This window comes from Numida meleagris, chromosome 18 (genome assembly GCF_002078875.1).
Source record: "Numida meleagris isolate 19003 breed g44 Domestic line chromosome 18, NumMel1.0, whole genome shotgun sequence".
Taxonomy (NCBI): Eukaryota; Metazoa; Chordata; class Aves; order Galliformes; family Numididae; genus Numida; species Numida meleagris.
Window position 1 is genome coordinate 1,555,964 of NC_034426.1, and position 19,256 is coordinate 1,575,219.

Consider the following 19,256-nt stretch of genomic DNA (forward strand, 5'->3'; position numbering starts at 1 on the left):
AAATGTGCTGCAGCAAAAACTGAAAGATTCTTATAATCAGGATGGCTGACACACTCATAAGCCCCATAGCGTTGCAGTCGGTACCTTTAGGAAACAGCCCAGTTCCTGTATGGTAGGGAATATTCTGACACACTGTTGTTGAAGACCACAATTTGCAGGTTTGAATTACGAAAAAAAAGGCACTGAAAACGACAAAAGGCATTTTCAATACCTCCTGTTAGCTTCATTCATGTACATGGGAGCTGATAGTGCAAGAACAAATTTAGACCTTAAAACTGGATCAAGAAAGAAGAAAAACAGTAGAGAGGGCAGTGGTGCTCTCTTTTGGTGGATGGTATTTCTCACGCTGCTCCCCAAAAAATGGCTTCTCAGACAGGATGGCATTGAGAGGGCTCATGCTGACTCTTCACAGCAGAGGAGCACTTACAGGGCTACCACTTCACTGCAGGATTGCTTAGAGGGTATGCCCCACACCATCACTTACAGGTGTCGCATTAAGGAGCTCAGGTGGATTAAGGAGCAGAATGAACAACACACCCCGGGAACTGACTCATTGAGGTGCTCCCTCATCCCAAAGGAGCCCAGGTGATGTAGCAAACACAACGCTCTAAAATGCTGAACAGTAACACTGGTGGGTCTTCCCAATGGTCAATTACCATTGCTCAAATGTTTCAAAGGAAAGCACAAGGTCATGAAACTGCAGAACTGGGCTTTCCCACATCGAGGCCTAGCAGACTGCGTTGTGTCCTTACAGAAGTGAGTTAAGCCCTTCGTACGCTTGCATCCTACCCAGTGCATCTGTGAGTATTTTCATAAGGCAACCAAAATACTCTGAAATTAGTTGCACGTTGTGAATTCCAAAGGTTAACTATACAGTGGGACGTGAACAGACATAGCCAAGCACACCCACAATATACGCCTTTGATTTGTACAAAGCGAGCCTTCTTTATGTTCTTTAATTATAACTTTTCTCTTTCGTTGGCTTTTTCCTCTTCTTCGTTGGTACACAGGCAGAGAAGGGACCTTCTCCACACCAATTAACTACATCCTAACAAATTAAAGCTATGAGCTTAAATAGTCATTTTTTTCACAGATGTTTTTCAACTAATTTAAAATGAAGCAAAAAATAGGTAAAACCACAATCTCCTTCCAAATCATTCCAAAAGAAATGGAAATGACATTTATTTAATAACTGCAATGACTTATACAGTGCAAGCTGAATCCTAAACACTCTGGTAAGAAAAACATGAGATGAAGCATGAAGATATGTGACAGTTTTAGCTTAAAATTTGAAACCCTCGTACAGTGATCAAGTTTATGAAGGAGAGAGTACTTAACTGCAAAAAGGAAAACTGCACATTCCTGGTTATGATTTTTACAGACTTCATCATGACCACATTTATGAGATTTTGGTATGAGGGTAAGCACAGGCAAGTAAGTTTGCAAAGCAAAGGCTGACATTTACAGATAAGCAAAAATGTACATGGATTTTCATCCATGAAAATCACAGCACATCACAAAGAATTCCCATTCACCACCTCTACTATACAGTCACTGACAAAATTCAGGTCTTCATAGAATCATAGAATCATTAAGGTTGGAAAAGACCTCTAAGATCATCCAGTCCAACTGTCCACCTACCATCAATCCTGCCCACTGACCACGTCCCTCAGTTCTACATCTCCATATTTCCTGAACACCTCCATGGATGGTGACTCCACCACGTCCCTGGGCAGCCTGTTCTAGTACCTCATCACTCTTTCTGAGAAGAAATTTCTCCTAATACCCAACCTGAACCTCCCCTGGCACAACTTAAGGTCATTCCCTCTTGACGAGATGGCTACAGCATCTCCTTCCACAGCTTGGTTACAGCCAAGGTTACAGGAGCACCCAGTGGCCCTGGGGACCCTATGTAAGCTGTGTGCTCCATCCATAAAGCACTGAGGTGACACATCTCACATATTTTTGAGACAAGGAACCCAGAACCAATTCCTCCATTTGCTCATGTCTTCTCCCCACCTCCCAGCCAACATCCAATGTAAGTCCTGATTGTAACTCCTGAATCCAAAAGGACAAAGGGTCAAAAGGGGATATTTAAGCAAGGAAGAATGACTGTGTGCTCCTGGCAGGGTTCAGAGGGCATTGCCATGCCCTGGGCTCCTGCTGTTGGGGCACACGTGCCTTGTGACACACCTGCTGTCACAGCACTCTGCAGCCACTCCTTTCCTCACCATTTCTGTCAGATTTAAGTAATCTCTCCTCTGCTGTGCGCTAAACCTTTCCCAACTGGCGAGCTTGGAAAGAGCTCAGCGTTCTGTGTTTTCTGCTGTGTGGAGGTGCTTGGGCACAAGAACCCGTGCCAGCAGTGACATCTGAATTTGCCAGCAACACAGCTACCCGCATCCAAGTGGATGTGCCGAGAGCGGCATTGGTGGGAAGCTATTTTCCATCAAAGTGTTAAGCCTCTTGCTTTCTGACAGTCCAGTTCTAATTTCAAGGTCTGCTTAATTCCGCATCAAATAATTACTGCTATACCCACAAGCCCCTTGTCTCCAGAGTTAAGCATATGGCGAAGGACTGAGACCTACTGGTGTCCATTATGGAAGCAGCACGGATGCCAAGCCGATTAAAACCACTCGGGCTCCCTCCGCAACACGCGCGGTGACTGACAGCTCCGCGATTTGGCCAGTCGCCGTGGCTGCCAAAAAAGCCTCTGCTGCACGGAGGCCCACATGGCGCTCTGCAAAAACCGTTCCACTCCTGCTATTAAATTCCCACACTGACCCGAGGACTTTGCTGGGAGCTCAGCAGGAGCGCTCCATCCAATTTACAGCTCCATCCTCCAGAGCCTTCAGTGCCAGCCTCTGGCAGACACGAATGATGGTCAAACCCCTCCAGCTCATAAATTATGCAGAGGCAATAAATGCACTCAGCAAACAGCTCCCAACGTTTGCCTAGCCTGGCTCCAGCTACGCTCTGTGAAATGCCAGGAGCCCTGCACACACAAGGCATCTATTTCACTCATAAAGAGGGTCTGTTGGGGCGCGAGGAGCGGGGACCCGCAGCCCCGCAGCACTGCTCCAGCAGCAGAATTTTATGGACACGCTGCACAAAAGGAAAAAAGGAGAGATGGGAGGAAAAGCTTTATGCACTGCAGTGGGGCTGTGTTTTCGTGTGGTGTATATATATGTGTGTGCTCGTGTGCAAGCATTCACGTGGATGCTCCACACAGCCACGTAAGCTGAGCTTTCCCCAAGGATTAAACACATGGATTTCCTCTGCTTCATGGAGAACAACCCGACAATTTATGTGCTGGGGTAAGACCAAAAAGACCTGTGGAAAAGAAAAGGTTTGCTGCTCGGGCTGGAAGCTGTGAATGAGAGAATTGTGTGTTCCTCCCATGCTGGAGGCTGGTTTGCTGCGCAAGAACCCTGGGCTTTTCCCTTACACCCACATTTCCCATTGATCCTTGCCCTGATGTGCCCATTTGCACTCCTGGCTGCATTTCCTTACCCAGGGTGCTAAAGCACAAGGTGCTGCCATCCTGCTGCTAACCACTTCTGAGGAACAGGCCCTGCAAACCCAAGGTGACAAGCGTGATGTTGATCATTCACTGGACACTTCTGAGGAGTTGATCTGAGCTGCTCGCACCTCGACTGCTCGAACATCCCTCTGCCTCACTGGGCCACAGAAAAAATAAAATGATTTAAGTGTTTTGAGCTTCTCAGAGCAGAAGCACACTGAAAAGCTATACAGTGAAGCAGGAGAACCATGTTGTCTTCATCTTGGTTTAGCTTGCTACAACAATCACAGAATGACAGAATTGTTTGAGTTGGAAGGGATCCTTAAATGCCACCTATCCCAACTCCCTGCAGGGAGCAGTGACACCCACAGCTCCATCAGTGCTCAGAGCCCCTCCAGCCTGACCTTGGGTGTCTGCAGGGACGGGGCACCACCACCTGTCTGTGCAGCCTGGGTCAGTGCCTCACTGCCCTTCCTGTAAGAAACTTCCTCCTTATATCCAATCTAAATCTCCACTCTTTTAGTCTGAAACCATTTCCCCTTGCCCTATTAATCCCTTGCAGCTTAGCTACTAGTTCTGTTACCTGGTGGATTTCACTGTATTAATAATCAATGCAGCTTTATTCTGTGAACAGTTCAGAAAAGTCTAGGATTTTAAGGATTCCAACACACCAGCATTTCCAGCAAGAAGCCTCACCTAAAGACTTGCCATGACCAGACACAAAGGCAATGGCCATGGATAGCAAACTGAGCCTGACCCTATGCCTGCACGTACCAGATGACAACTGAGATATCACTCATTTAACAACAGCAAATTAATGGAATATAGTAGACGTGTTTCTTCTCTGTGATCCCGTCATTCAGAAGCAGTTCTGCTTTTCCAGCATTCTAAAATTCCTCCAAAACTGTGCTTTCCAGTTTGGACAGGTGAGTCTGTTCAGTGAGCTCTGAAGATAACTCCCATACGTCACGTCTGCTGCAGGTGGGAGATGTTCCCAAGAACAAGCCCCACTCAAATGTTATGCACCAGGCATTTGGAAATTTCATGATGCAAATACCTTGTGCTGGCCTTCTACTCTGGGCTGAGTTTCAGAATTTTCTGCCTTACAAAACGATCAGCTTCCAGTCTTGTTTCAGGAAGCCATAGCTCTGTTGCACCTGAGTATTCCGCAAATAACTGGGAATCCAAAATATCACTCCGAGATGGCCTGATTATTGGATAACTGCCATTAGCTTCAATGCAATAAATCAGGGTGAGGAGGCTGCAGACACTTTTACACCTGAAAGAGCAGAGGCTCCTTCCCCTGATGCTCAGTCCACACACCTCTCTCACTGCACTGCCATGAGCAGAGATTGGCTGCAGGCACGTAGGACTAGCTCTGCAAAAAGCCCAGAGCCCCATTTCCCAATGCTGGCCCACGTTACCGAAAATCCAACCAACCATTCTCATTTAGGCACCGAGATGAAAGCCAGATGAGCAAAACTGCCGAGCACCCACAGCTCTCTGTTATGGCCAAGATTCCAAATGAGCATGGCACAAAATGCTGTGAGAGCTTTCCAGAACACAGCTTGGTGGGCCCCGCTGGGAAGGAGCCTCTGGAACAGGCGCTCCGTGCCTCTGCAATCCTGTACGAGGATTCACAGCACTACAAACCCACCCCACACCCTGGGACACACAAGGCTGACTCATAACCAGCTCCACAGATTGTTAGAGGATATATGGAAATGTTAAGGTTGCTCCTCATTTCTATACAATCAGTAGCAATAACGAGATCAGCTCAGGGTGGCCACAGCGATCACTTAAACTGTTCAAATACCTTTAATAACCGAAGCGTGCAGGCTGCTTGAAACACAGTGGTTCAGTGTTCAAGTGTTTCTTTTGCCCTGTTTTCCAACCTGATGCTTGAGAAGCACTAATCAGAATCGGTAACCCACAACCTTGCATTTTCATACATGCATTGCAGTCAAAATTCAAATTATTGCTCCTGAAATCTGCCCAAGGTGAGGAGGGAACACAAAGACTCATAGACTTCTTGCACCAGCCAAAAAGAAAGCTCCTTTTTCTGCTCCAGATCAAACCTTCTACATTACTGCTATTCATCAGGGATGTAAAAGAGTAAGGCATTCCCCGAGAGATCTTAGAGTATACACAAATATATCTGCAGCCTGGTAAACTGGGAAGTGGAAAAGTAACTCTCCAATTCCCTTTGAAGGTTTAATTATTGCTGTGTTTTGTGGAAGAAAAGGAGAACTGAGCACTGGGCCACACTGCACCTCCCAAACCCCCAGCCCAGCTGGGGAGAGCCCGAGTTAACATGCACAGCACATCCCCACAGCACCCGCAGAATGAGCCTGATGCAGAGCCACATTTCCACAATCAGACATCCTATGAGGTTACAGCTCTAATTTGAGCCCATTTAAATAGCTTGAGATAGTCTGGTCCAAATCAAGCTGAGTAAAGGTCTGTGCCACCTCACCAGCTCATTCAGGATGAAGCAACACTATGGATTTCTATGTACCTTGCTGATTGAACATATTCTTTTGCAAAAAAATGGCAATCATTGAATATACCGTGTACAATGACATTGAGGAGGGCATTGTTCTCTATTCTGCTCAATGGACTTTGCTGGAACAGCTATTTCATATCTTGGATCCATTTATCATTGCCACCAAAGGAGTCGGCACTGCTGAAACGCCAGCACTGAACAAAGTGATTCTGCTCATCTGTCTGCTGAAAAGAAATCTGAAGAAAATGAGGGAAAACCCAGACCTCAGCCATGTTCACACTGACATTTACAATATTCTTGTCCATCTATCCACCAATGACAAACTGACAGCCTTGGAAAGGGCAAAAATGATATTTTAGCTATACAATTAGACCTTTGCTTCCAAGAAAAAAGGAGAAAAAAACATCTCCTAGATGAAAGGACACACAGACAGGGAATAAATGGGCAATTTTCTAATTGATGAAATGGAGACAGGCAGAGTCACAAAGAAACTAAGAGCAAGAATTTCACTTTTTTCTTTCCTATCTCTGACTTTGCCTGCATGTAGCGTGCAGCATGGAGCTCCTTGCCAAGGAATCTTATATATAGCACCTCACAAATTGGTTAACATCACCGTCTGCTTAGCAATTCTTCACCATTATCCACAGTGATTCAGTGTAAGGTATGACTCTGAAACAGAGATGGTCCGAGAAGTTTCAGCTCTAGTTTTTCAAAAGCTAAAATTACGGATTATTCACATAAAAGTCCCATTTTACACAAATTACCTTAGTCTGGACAAAAGATTGCAAAGTGAATCCCATTTTATCCAACTACTTCACTTCAGATGAAATGTATCAGTCTTGGACATTTAAAGTTTGTCCATTACAGGAAAAATATTCAGAACTTGGAACACTTTCAGCTGTATGTCTCTTTAATTCCTCCCACCCAGGACTCATATGACTTCTCCATTGCAGAACAACACAATTAGTGGCTCCTTCTGGCTCCTGCACCAATGAAATAATGGTTTGATGAGAAAAAAGAGAATTACATTTTGAATGTTAGCATGAGAACACCTGAATAAATTACTATCCGTAATAAAGTTGATCTACTTGAAAGTTGAACCCACACAACCTTTGCAACAGTGGTATCCACACTCTTGTCAGACCCCAGAGAGCTCATTTGTAAAGGGTGTCCCATCGCAGACAGCTGAACCTGAACCCTGATTTGAGGTCTGAAGCTGATTTGAGGTGTGATGCTGTTCCAGTCCCTGTACCCCCAGGCATGCAGGGGAAGGGAAGGCAGAAGCTGGCTGTGCAGGGCAGAGAAGGGAAGGTGTTCTGTGCTGGGACAGGAGCACACAGCCAGCCTGAGGCTGCCAGGGCACAGCTGCAGCTTTGTCCCAGCCAGCTTCCCGCAGAGGGAAGATGCCACCAGCACCTGCAGGCACAACCCCAAAGAAGCTGAAGGAAAAGCAGCCCTTTAAGAAGCAAATTTTCCTTTGCTCCCTGGGAACTGAGCTGAGACTGGTGAATTAATGCAGTTCCCAGGAAAAGTGCAGCTTCCTTCCCCCACTTATCCCTCCTGATGATGGCTTCCCCATGCTGTCACTGCTCAATGATCCCACAAGTGCTTACGGCCCAGTCCCCAAGCATTGCTCCCACCAATGTCAGAAACTAAAATGGGCTTTCCAGCTGCAGCATTAGGGAGCTAACGATGCCAGGAGCGACTCAGCTCAGCATCTCCAGCAAGTGCCTGCGCAAGTCAGGCATCCCAATGCCACCAGGCCAACGGGGCACCAAGCAGCTTCTGGGCACAGACACTGCCTAGTTCTCATTTTGCCAAGTCATTCCCTTCTGCAAGAGAATGATGAACTCCCTTCCTCAGTCCCACAGTGTCCTATATGAAGAAATGATGACACACCTCTGCCTCCGGGATTCTGAACACATTTCTGTTTTCTCACCTGCTTTTCTGGCTCTACACAATTTGCAGTATCTAATGTCTTTCTCAGCAGTACTTTGTCAGGGCTCAAAAAAAAAGTAATAGTAAGGTATAAAAAAAATGTGCATTTATACTGGTAGACAAAGTCAATAGCAAAGAATTAAGCTAATCAGCATTTAACGAAGTCAGTGCCTTACACAGCATTAGCCAGCATCCCTTTGTAAGTAAAGATTCCTGTTTTTCAAACCTCCTGGATGTAGCTCAAGAGTTCAGTTTGGAATTTGAGTCTTGCAGGTACTTACAGGCTAATGAAATCAAAATATCCTGATGGACAAGAAGCAAAGCATGCTACGGGTTAAAATAATACAAGAATCTATTTTTTCCACTGTGTTGTGATCCATAAAAATCACCCTGAGCCTTTCCTCTTTTTTCTCTGCCTGTGAAGCCAATTGCTTTGATTGCAGTGATATGAGCTTGCTGAAATGACTTGCCCTTGCTTGTGAAGCAAATGGAACATGCTAATAGAACTTATCGCATTACCCGATGCAAAAGTGCCATAGCTCATTACTTTAAGATAAAAGGATATCATTGCAGACGGGAAGCAGAATTGACTTTCTGAGGCCCGACTTGATGATGATTTAATCAACTGCTCTCTTTCACTTCTCATCTCTGCGCCTGTCGGTTTCACAGGTGCTGTTAAATGAGACACTCAGAAAGTGAGCGGAGGGAAAGAAATTGCTGTCATTACTTTTCAAGAAAGGAGGTATGCAAATTTTCGACAGAAAGATTGCGTTCATAATGGGCCTGGTAAAATACAAGGATCATGCTTGACAGGTGAGGGCAAGTCATTTGTACGTCCTTAAAGTGAAGCAACCATCCTCATTTAGAAATTGTGCTCGATAAGAGAAGCTACAAATGAAAACCACGCAATGGCTGAGAAGCAGCAAGGAAACCTTTGATGGCTCTGCTACTGCAGATCTGCCTTCAGCAGGTGCTGGCGTGCCTTCACACGGCTGTTCCCATTGCCAGATGGCCAAACGCTGACCCTGCTTCGCACAAAGAACTCCTCTTACCCACACGGTTTCTTACTGTCAGCTTTACATTTGCAGTCCGAGCCCTGAGAGTTTCTTCCTTCATCATCGCTGCCAGAAATAGAAGCTATGAGACAAAAGCCTAAGTGAGGGTTGAGTTAACTTTGAAAACAAAATCAGTTGGTTGGAGGTGAAAATTTGTTTTCTTCCACATCTGACAGTGTATTGCTGCTCTTGGAAGTTCCTGAGCTGAAGGTTCATACAGCCAAGCAAAAGGCAAAGAGAATGATCTACAAAGAGGGCTGTGCAAGAAGAAGGAGGATGAAAAAATGCTTTTCCAGGGCCCAGAAGGCACCTGGCATCCTGAACGATGGCAGCATCAGAGGGACAGAAGAAAGAGAGGAGCTCAATGTCCTGCTGGCCTAATGGAAAAGCTCTGATATTCCAAAATTAGAAGTTGAAGAAGCACAATAATAATGAATTATGTACAGGCCAAAACCACTCTATAGATTTTGGATGGCTATCGAGCTGTTTGATCATTTTAAATGGGGAAATGAGAACTACCAGGCTCTTATCGGTCTCAGTCAGGTTTTCAGAGATTGAGAGCCACAATGAGCAGGTTCCTCAGGGATACACTGTGCTAAGCTATGGATGCAGCAGTTAAGTCACAAACACATTGACATTTTGCCTCAAATAACAGCAAAAGAGTTATATGGAAGGACTGTAACAGATATTTAAAATTAAGTAAGAAACAGTTTGGAAATAGAATCATGGAAATACAGAATCACAGAATCACCACTAAGATCATCTAGTCCAACCATCAACCCATCACCACCATACCACCAACCATGTCACTCACTGTGACATCTACCCTTTTCTTGAACACCTGCAGGAACAGTGATTCCACCACTTCCCTGAGCATCCTGTTGATGATTGGACTTAGTGGTCTTTCAAACCTTAATGATTCTATGAAATATTGCCACAAATGAAGCCTGATACAATGGAAAAGGATTAAAATAGGAGCACCCACCATATAATTCCATACATAAACACACTTGATGAATTTTAAATGTTCTTCCTCAAGATATACAGTTCATTTGATTCAAATGCTCCTATGTTTGTTTATGAAATGAAACTAAAGCTATCTGATTTGATCTCTTCCCTATGAGTCAGGTTACTAGCTACCCAAAGAACAGCGAGCCAGGAAAGCTCTAAGGGTCCAATGCATCTCCTTCCAAAAACCCTTCAGTGCAGGTTGAATTGCAACATGGCCGAGACAAACAAGCAAGGAGCTACCAGCATCACCTCAAGCAAATCACTTGCCTCTTCTTCTGTCACCTCTCTAGTTTTCATCTATGTTGGCTATGATACACTTCAGGTTTTGCTTACTTTTCACTATATATGTTTACAAAGTGGGCAGCATAATGAAATTTCTCCTCTTGAACTTTGGTCCTAGTAAATAAGAGAAATAAGAAGAAAAAATCACCAAAACTTGGATCAGGCCCTAGGCGCATCATGGCTGTTTTCAATATAAATCTCATCTTCCATCAACTAAACAGTATGACCTATACCAAGCAACATCAATTCAAAAGAAAATTATTTTTATTTTGAATTAAAGAATCACACACAAAGCAGCAATAAAATGTCAATAACGCAGCACAGGGTTTGTTGTTGGAGCAACTCCAACACAAAATGGCTACTGAAACACAGGAAGAGAGATGTGTAAGACAAAATAGAAATATTATCTGAAACAAAAAATAATAAATAAAAAGCCATCTCTTCTTTCCCAAACAAGAACTATGCAGCTTTTCAGCTTTGTATCTTTACATTAGGCTAAGCAATTTAAACTTAACTGTATAAATAATAATAATAATAATAATGATAATCCCAAACAACCCCAAACAATTGATCCTCAGGGATAAGACCTCAAGCATTGAGCTATAAACCTCTGAACACTGGATTTTAATGGATACTAAAGACTCTTAACTAAGCCATATAAAGATAACCTGAAACAAAATGATCTGTGTCGTAAGCTGTCTGCAAACTCCCATAAATGTTCCTCATTGTCATAATGTCAGAAAAATAACGCAGGCTGTGTAATTGGTCCTGTAAACTGGCTACTCTGTGGTGGTTTCATTCTCTTTGCCATTCTGTTTTATAATTTGTCATTTGCATGGCTGTTATATATTATTATTATTTATTGCTGCCTTTATCATTTTTTGCACAATTTATAAATTGTTTGTGCTAGACCTGAGGGAAGACAAGGATAATTCTAAATCTACTGGAAGTAAATACAAATTTTAACAACAACAGCATATTTTGGCCTGCGTGCCTCAGACACCCTGTTTTGACATACTCTACGCTGTAATTTGGAATCTGCACTCTCTTATTAGAAAATGAAAACAACTTTTTTTTTTCTTTTTTTTTTTCATACTGCTGCAATTATAATAATTGAATTTAAAACAGGAGTTGTATTTCTCTATTTGGAATTAGGCATAATTGCATACCTCTTATTTACCAGCTGGACTCAGCCCTTTGTTATTCCTGGAGCTGCTGGGAGAAGGTAAGAACGTGAGCAGTTGGGGGAAATGGTACCCAATGGAGCATCTGTGCAGGGTGTTGCACTTGGGTCAGGGCAATCCCAGATATGTGTACAGACTGGGAGAAGAACTCACTGAGAGCAGCCCTGAGAAGGACTTGAGGTTCTGGTGGAGGAAAAGCTGACGTGAGCAGCAGTGTGCAGCCCAAAAGGCCGCCAGCAACGTGGGCTGCATCAGCAGAGGGGTGGCAGCAGGCAGGGAGGGGACTGTCCTTCCTCTGCTCTGCCCTTGTGAGGCCCCACCTGGAGTCCTTAGTCCAAGCCTGGGGCCCCCAGCACAAGAAAGATGTGGAGCTGTGGGAGCAGGTTTGTCCTGCAGCTCTAACTCACCACCTGAGGAGGGTGATAGCAACGCCTATATCATAAATGATCTTGCAGATTCCATGGCTATTACCAGCAGTGGCAAATTACCCAGCACAGCCAAGGCAAGGTATTGTTTTCAATTGCTGGCTTTTAGCACAGTGCTCAGAAGAATGATCCTTGTCTTGGTGAGTCTTGGGAAATGCAAGAGTTTTGCCAGCAACAACTGCGTTTAAATACGGCTGTGGCTAGCAGGTGCTGAGTGCCACAAGCCTGGCTGTGTGTGCTTTCTTGAGCTGCAAAAGGGCTGAGACTTCACACTCCTAGAAACTCTTCCTTTTTCCAGAGGGAAGCCCCACAGAAAGGCCAGGACACATCCTGAATGCAAACAGGACTTGCCACTAAGCCTTTTGTCAGGAAAGCAGGGAGAACATGTAAGAGAAAGGGATGCATCTTGAAAACCAGGGAATCTGGGGAACTGTGGGAGACAAGCTCAGGTGTTGTGGTCACCTCTGTCCTTTCAGCAAAGAACCTCTCTAGAATCTTCACAAAATGCGTAGATAGAATCATAGAATCATAGGGACATGGGTCAGTGGGCAATACTGTTGGTAGGTGGACTGCCGGACTAAATGATTTTAGAGGTCTTTTCCAACCTTAATGATTCTACAATTCTGTCTGCGTGACCCCAGTTAACCACCTTCACCTTGTACAACATGCATAAAGGACTTATAAGCTGCTCAGCCTCTTTTGAGACAGATTATGTAGAGCATAGAAATGCACTGCTCTCTCCAGAGGTGCTTTTTGTGAGTACAGAGCCCCAAAATGTCACAAGGGACTTTTTAGAGAGGCAGAGACTCCCTCTATTTTATAGAATATCCACACCAAACCACTGGAATTTCAGTTCTGATCTCTTCTGAAGATTTAGCAATGGAAGGTTCTGAGGTTTCAGACATGTTCAGAAACTTCTCTGAGTGAGAAACATTCACAAGTGAGCAACTAGATGGAATGGGTAAAAACTAGACACATTTAGATTGGTGTGTATTTAAAAAATGAAATAATTAAGAGCGAAAATAATTCACTTAAAAACAGGGCAGGTCTTCCCTATCTGAAAAAAAATAATGAAAAATTAAAAACTTGCCTAAATTTTGTGCCCTAATTCAGTTAGTTATTGTACTCAAAGCAGTACAATTAATTAGTGGAGACTATATAGTCTGTGCTACATGGGAGGTCATAGCAGATCAAACCCTCATTGCCTTAAATGATGGGAATTTATAAATCTCTAAACATCCACCTCGCTCTGCTCTTACTTCCACAGTTCGCTTGTTAACACTTTGGACCTTGCTGTTATCCAACAATTCCAGCCGGCCCCATTCAGCACAAATATTTTCCTCCACGATGTGCACACTCTGAAAGGATGTGGATGAGCACCGAACTTACCCCGAGCCAGGAGGGTTTCTCACTGCTCAGGAGCTTTATGCTGAGTTTGTTGTTGATGTTGTTGTGTGCATTGAGTTTCATTCCTGTTCTCATTTTTATCGTACTGCAGGAATAACACCTCTTTAAGGACTATTTCAGCTTTGCTATTAAGTTCAACTACCATTTGGAGGAATCAATAACAAAGTGTTCTACAAGAGGACACTGTGATTTACAAATACAGGGAAAGAAAGAGAATGATGCAAAGCCATTGGTATGGATGTGAAGAGCTGATGGGAAGGGGAAAATAAAAAGTGTATGAGAAGACTCTGAACAACCAATTTAATCTTGGAAGAAAATTCAGCAGAGTTATCCTGTGTGGCAGCTATCATAAAAAGTTCCAGGAGAAATCTACAGGAAATTCAATATGAAATCTAAAATGTACACCAATGGGATCCTCCAGAGAAAGAGAAAGGGAGGGAGGCAATGGTTTCTCATAAAGCATTACAGAAAGCAGCCTTACATCTTCCCTCAGAGCTCCTAAAAATAATTATTAGCGCAGAAGGGAGAAATGTTAGCGGATACACATTGAATAGACGAATACTTTGATACATGCATCAGATTCATCAAGGACTCTCCTCCCTCCCGTACCCAGCAGACAAGAGTTCAAAAACACATGTCTTCTTCCAACCCTACACATTTACACAACAGGCCTTTCCTTGTAACAAAGTGATGCAAAACAGCAGACAGGATGCATCACAGTGGCACAAGGCATAATTTTCTAATGGCACAGAAATAAAGAAACAGAAGACAACTCCCATCTTTTGTCTAACAAAGCTGGATCCACGCTCCAGCAAAGCTGAACTATGGCAATACATAGAATAGGACAGAATATAGAACCAGCATGTAATTCACAGCTGGAAGGACTGGAACTGCAACACCAAAGACAGAGTCTCATGTTAGCTAAAAAAAATAGCCAAGAAGCCAAGGGAAACCACTTTGCCCTTGTAGAATCTGCTCACTTCTGAGCAATGGGAGACCCTGGGGGTGCCCTCAGTAACTCCTTCATGCCCACCACATGGTCGTATTCCAGAGACATCTCTGTAGGGTCACGGAAGTCTATTTCTGATCTGTACATTCTTCTATTGTTTCCACTTCTGCTTTTAATGGAAGACAAAAAAAAAAAAAAAAGGCCATGATACTTTGGGCAAATTCCGCATACTTGGAAAAATGAGCAAACAGAGCCAAATGACAGAGCACAAACAACACTCCTCGAAGTACCAGAGACATCACGCTCCTATGCCCCACATGCGGGCCTATTCCTTCCCGAATCCTCGTCCCCCCCTAAGACTTCAAAGGGTTAAGCCTGCAAATTGCCCCGCTGTGCTGCTGGGACAGCATGAAGGATGGCTGCCATTGCGCGGTCAGAGTGACAGCGCCAATTTGATGTGCTGCCATCAAGGGCCTTCTCGGCGCCGAGCGCCCTGATGGTTTCGTGATGCGAACAGTCGCATCGCAAAATGGTTTTCCTCTCCCGCTGCCTCTGCTTCCATCTGCTGCTGGGCCGAGGCACAGCCGGCTGCCTGCCTGTCACAGCATGTATTAAAATTAGCTGGGGAGGAGGCACTCAGTTGTGCTAATTACATTTTAATCATTGGAAATGTGTTGGCAAATCAAGCCTTGATTGCCATCTCGGAGTCTGTCTCCTCCAGCAGAGTGAAGGGGCTGTCTGCATTAGCTGAGGCCTGCTGGGCCCAGTTCTTTCACAGAAGATAGAATATGGTGCCTGCTGGCCCACCACTGAGACTGCTTTGGCACATTATTAAAAAGCCACAAGGCTTGTTTCAAATCATCACCGTGTGAGCTCCGCTCATTCGCACATCCCTGGGTATTCCAGCCACTTGGTACTTTTAACTATATCTAGTTTACCTTGTGGGCTAAAAAACAGTTTTGCATGCGTGGGTGGAGGGAGACAGAGCTTTTTGCAGCTCGTCGGGTTGGGCATGGAGCCGGTTGTCAAACGCCTGCCTTGTCAGCTGCAGCGCTGCATCTCGAAATAACTGGAGCCCGCTTGGCCCCACTGTGCCTCGGGGAGGTTTGGAACAAGGCCGGGTCCAAGCTGTGGAAAGTAGGGATGTCCCATTCCATTCCTGATGTGATGGGATAAAGGAAATGGAGCCCTTGGTGACCCTCAGGCCAGCTAGGCTTGTAAATCAGGCTTGGAGCGGCTCCCCTCTGTTCCCCTGGCTGAGCGCTCACATGCAGATCCTTAAATCAGCATGCTGGATGCAGATCAAAAGGATGAATGTTCAAGCCCTTTCCCCAGCCACATTTGAATTTTTATTCTTTTTCTTTATCGATACAGGAAAGCTTCCAGAGCAAGCAGCTCGAACCAAAAGCAGAAAGAGCCAGGATCTCTCAAATGTCAGACCGTGTGTAGGGTAAACAAAACCAGCAGCATCTACCACCTGCAACTCCCCTCCCAAAATAAACAAACAGAGACTATGTTATGGATATTTTGCAACCTGAAAAATTCACCCTGAAATCTCTTTTTTATAGCATGTAAATCTTGTCAGTACGCAAACCCTCCCTATTGCCTGCAGAACTGGCCTCCTCCTAGACTGGGTTTTCCAGGGCCAGGCATGCAAGGACCTGTTGCTTTGCAATGCCAGATCTCCAAATGGCTCAGCTCACAGTTGGACACCTAAGTGAATGCCAGATTCCCCAAGTGCTCAGCAGCCAGCCATGCCTATTGCTGCCCTTGAGTTAAAAGTTCCAAAATATCCCTCTAGACTAAACATTTTTGGCAGCTTGAGTCGTCTGAGGACTCAAGTGGGTGATAAGCACTGAAGCCGTTCACTTCAGCCTTTCTTCTTCCCCTTTCATAGATTCATTAATGCTGGAAAGACCACTAAGATCATCTAGTCCAACATCAACCCATGACCACCATGCCCACTACACCATGCCACTCTCAATGTGACATCTACCTTTTTTTTGGACACCTCCTGGGACAGTGACTCCTCCACCTCCCTTGGCATCTTGTTCCAATGCATCACCACTCCTTCTGAGAATAAATTTTTCCTAATATCCAAACTGAACCTCCCTTTGCACAAGTTAAAGCCGTTACCTCTGGTCCTATCGCTGTTATCAGGGAGAAAAGGCCGACCCCCCCTCACCACCACCTCCTTTCAGGCAGTTGTAGGGAGCAGCGAGGTCTCCCCTGAGCCTCCTCATCTTCAGACTGAACCATCTCAGTTCCCTCAGCCGCTCCCCATCACACTTGTGCTTCAGACATGTGCCGAGGTTTCTGCTTTGGTGCTTCTCTGTTTCCCCAAAAATGGCAGCAGCGACTGCAGAGCCAGCATATGATTGGGCAATCAAGGACACGACACCTATGGATACCCTCCTGAAATCCCCGTAACGCTCCACTTATTAGTACATGCAAGTACCTTTTTAGTTGTTCGTTTATGACACCTCACACTGCCGTACACAGGCATGATCAAGTTATAAAGCCTTGAGTATTTGCTCAGAAGGAAAGCTATTTTTACAGCCCCTGAGAGGAGGCAGACTGTGGAGGTACTTTCTTCCTTATACAATTACATTGCCATTGAACGTAATGTTTTCATGACTATCGTATAATGGAACTTAAAACTGATCATTTTATAGCCCCAGCAATAAGGTAAGGGTTTGCATATACCACAGAGAGAAGCTATGGTGTCCTATCATAGAGCTGCATTCCACAGGCTGAATCTGAAACAAAAAAACTGAGTTATACTTGTGCTCTGGGATAAAAACTGAGTGTCCACATTTGGAGGGTGGGAGAAACTGGAAATTAACACCTGACTGATATGCATTAAGGCAATCAGAGACAATTTATTTAAATAGGCTTACTAGAACATTTTTGTTCCTTTCTAACACCAGAGCTTGAAATTTAAATGATCTAATCCTTTCTTTTTTGCCATTTTAAGCAGGAACTTTATTAAAAAATACAATTATTATAACTAAATGAGATGTAGACTTCATTCAGCACATTTAATTTTCTTTTTGCCTTTAAAATAAGGGGTAAGCACATTTGCATTTGCGTGATGGCTAGCAGTCCTAACCACCATCAATGGCACTTTTAACTAAGCTCCTCCTAGCATTCCATGAATGATGTTCAAGCTCTTCCAAGCAGGGCTGGGCCTCTGCAAGTGGCACCACTCTTCATTTTTTGGAGTACAAAGATTGGGTGGGAAACCTGTAATTTGGGTGATGATCAAACATCTGATTAAAACCAGCAGAATTAAGAAGCAGTCATATTTTAGCTTTCTGTCACTACATTTAAGAAACATATTGATTATATTTGGGATCAGAAAGAATGCAGTACATGTTCCCCAGTGTCCCTAAAAATCAGCCCTTCTGTGGCCATCTCTCCTGTCCCTGTTCCACGGGGAAAATAAAGCTGTTTTCACTGGTGAGCATTTGGTCTTTACCAAAGAGAACAATGATGATTTTGCACAGCCACTTCTCTAAGGCACACTGAGGGAAAAAAGGATAAGGGACAGCACCTACACGACTACTGCCTTTTTGGAACCAGAAGGTAATAAAGGAAACATCTACCTAATGACCTTTAAAGGTCCCTTCCAACACAGATGATTCTATGATTCTGTGATCTTTACCCCAGCTATGGGTTGGTCACCCTTTTCCTGCCCTACAGTGCTGCCTCAGAAGGACCAAGTCTTCCTAAAAGATCTGGGGATGGAGAAGGGAATCCCCAGCTAGGCTTGGACACACAGCAGCCCCAAAGCTTTCAGTACTGCCACCCGGAGGAGGTGATCACCTCCCCATCACTGGCGAGAGCCCGAGGGGACTGCTGTCCTCAGATGGAAGGGTTTCCTGAATGGTTTTCTACCTGGCCCCCTAAGACACCAAAAGGAGGCATTTAGTAGAAGCAAATGGAAAATAAGGCCGAATAGGAATAAGAGACACAAACAGAACACAAATAGAGAAAACACTCCTCTCAATTTTTCACATGGAAAGTGAACCAGTCTTTCTCTGAGGCCATCTAAAGCTAATTCAAGTCGCACATAATACAAGTTGTGTTCCTAAACATAATCTACTTATTTCTATTATCGCCCCTTCGTGCAGTGCTTTCAGTGGACACATTCATTCTGGCTGTTTCAATCTGGAACCACAAAAATACTTTACTAGAGGCAATGTATGGAATTTTCATGGGCATTACTGAAAAGAGAAGGGGGGCAATTCTGCACCCTTTGAGCTGCTGTTACAGAAGCTCAACTGCTGCATGAAACATACGTTGGAAATACAGGAGCACCACATGGACAGGGTGCTCGTAGTGAAGAGCACACCGAGAAATAAGCTGCTTCCCATCAGCAAGTGCATTCTTTATCTTTCGCGTAACATTTATAAAGCTTGCTCAGGAAAAAAATGTGTTAAATCTCTCATCAGGCTACAGACACTTTATTTGGAGTCTTCACAGAAACCCGAAGTAGTGCCATAAGGTGCCTGGAATATTAGCCAAGATAAAACCTTCAGGGCCATGCACGCTACTGTTTTCAAATCTGTTCTTTCATCTGATGTGCCAGTCGAAATTACTTCTGCAACATGGTCAGAACCAACCTGGATGGATTTATAATGCCTCAAATTGCTGTGGGCATATTTTTGTGAATTGCCTAGAGACAAACAGATAATTCTCTTTAGATTGTGCGAATTGCTAATTCTTATGCATGTCATGTGTTTTCCAAGTGGCATGTTTAGACAAGAAAATTGCAGAATATTCCTGATGTCACCAGAGCTCAACGCTTAGAAAGTGTAGGACAGTGTCCTTATATCTCAGTATATATATTACAAATCATTTTAATGCCAAATCAGACAACATTTGTTACATTTTCCCACCATATGACTCTGTGTAGGAGTACAGTCAAACAATAATGAGCAGATTATCAATAATACCAATGCAATGCAATG

The 19,256-nt window shown here is 44.2% G+C and overlaps 1 protein-coding gene across 6 annotated transcripts in view; it reads right to left on the reverse strand.

The window, feature by feature from the left end:
* AUTS2 (AUTS2, activator of transcription and developmental regulator) overlaps positions 1-19,256 on the reverse strand; it is a 670,249-nt gene that overhangs the window by 211,071 nt on the left and 439,922 nt on the right. The window lies entirely within an intron of this gene.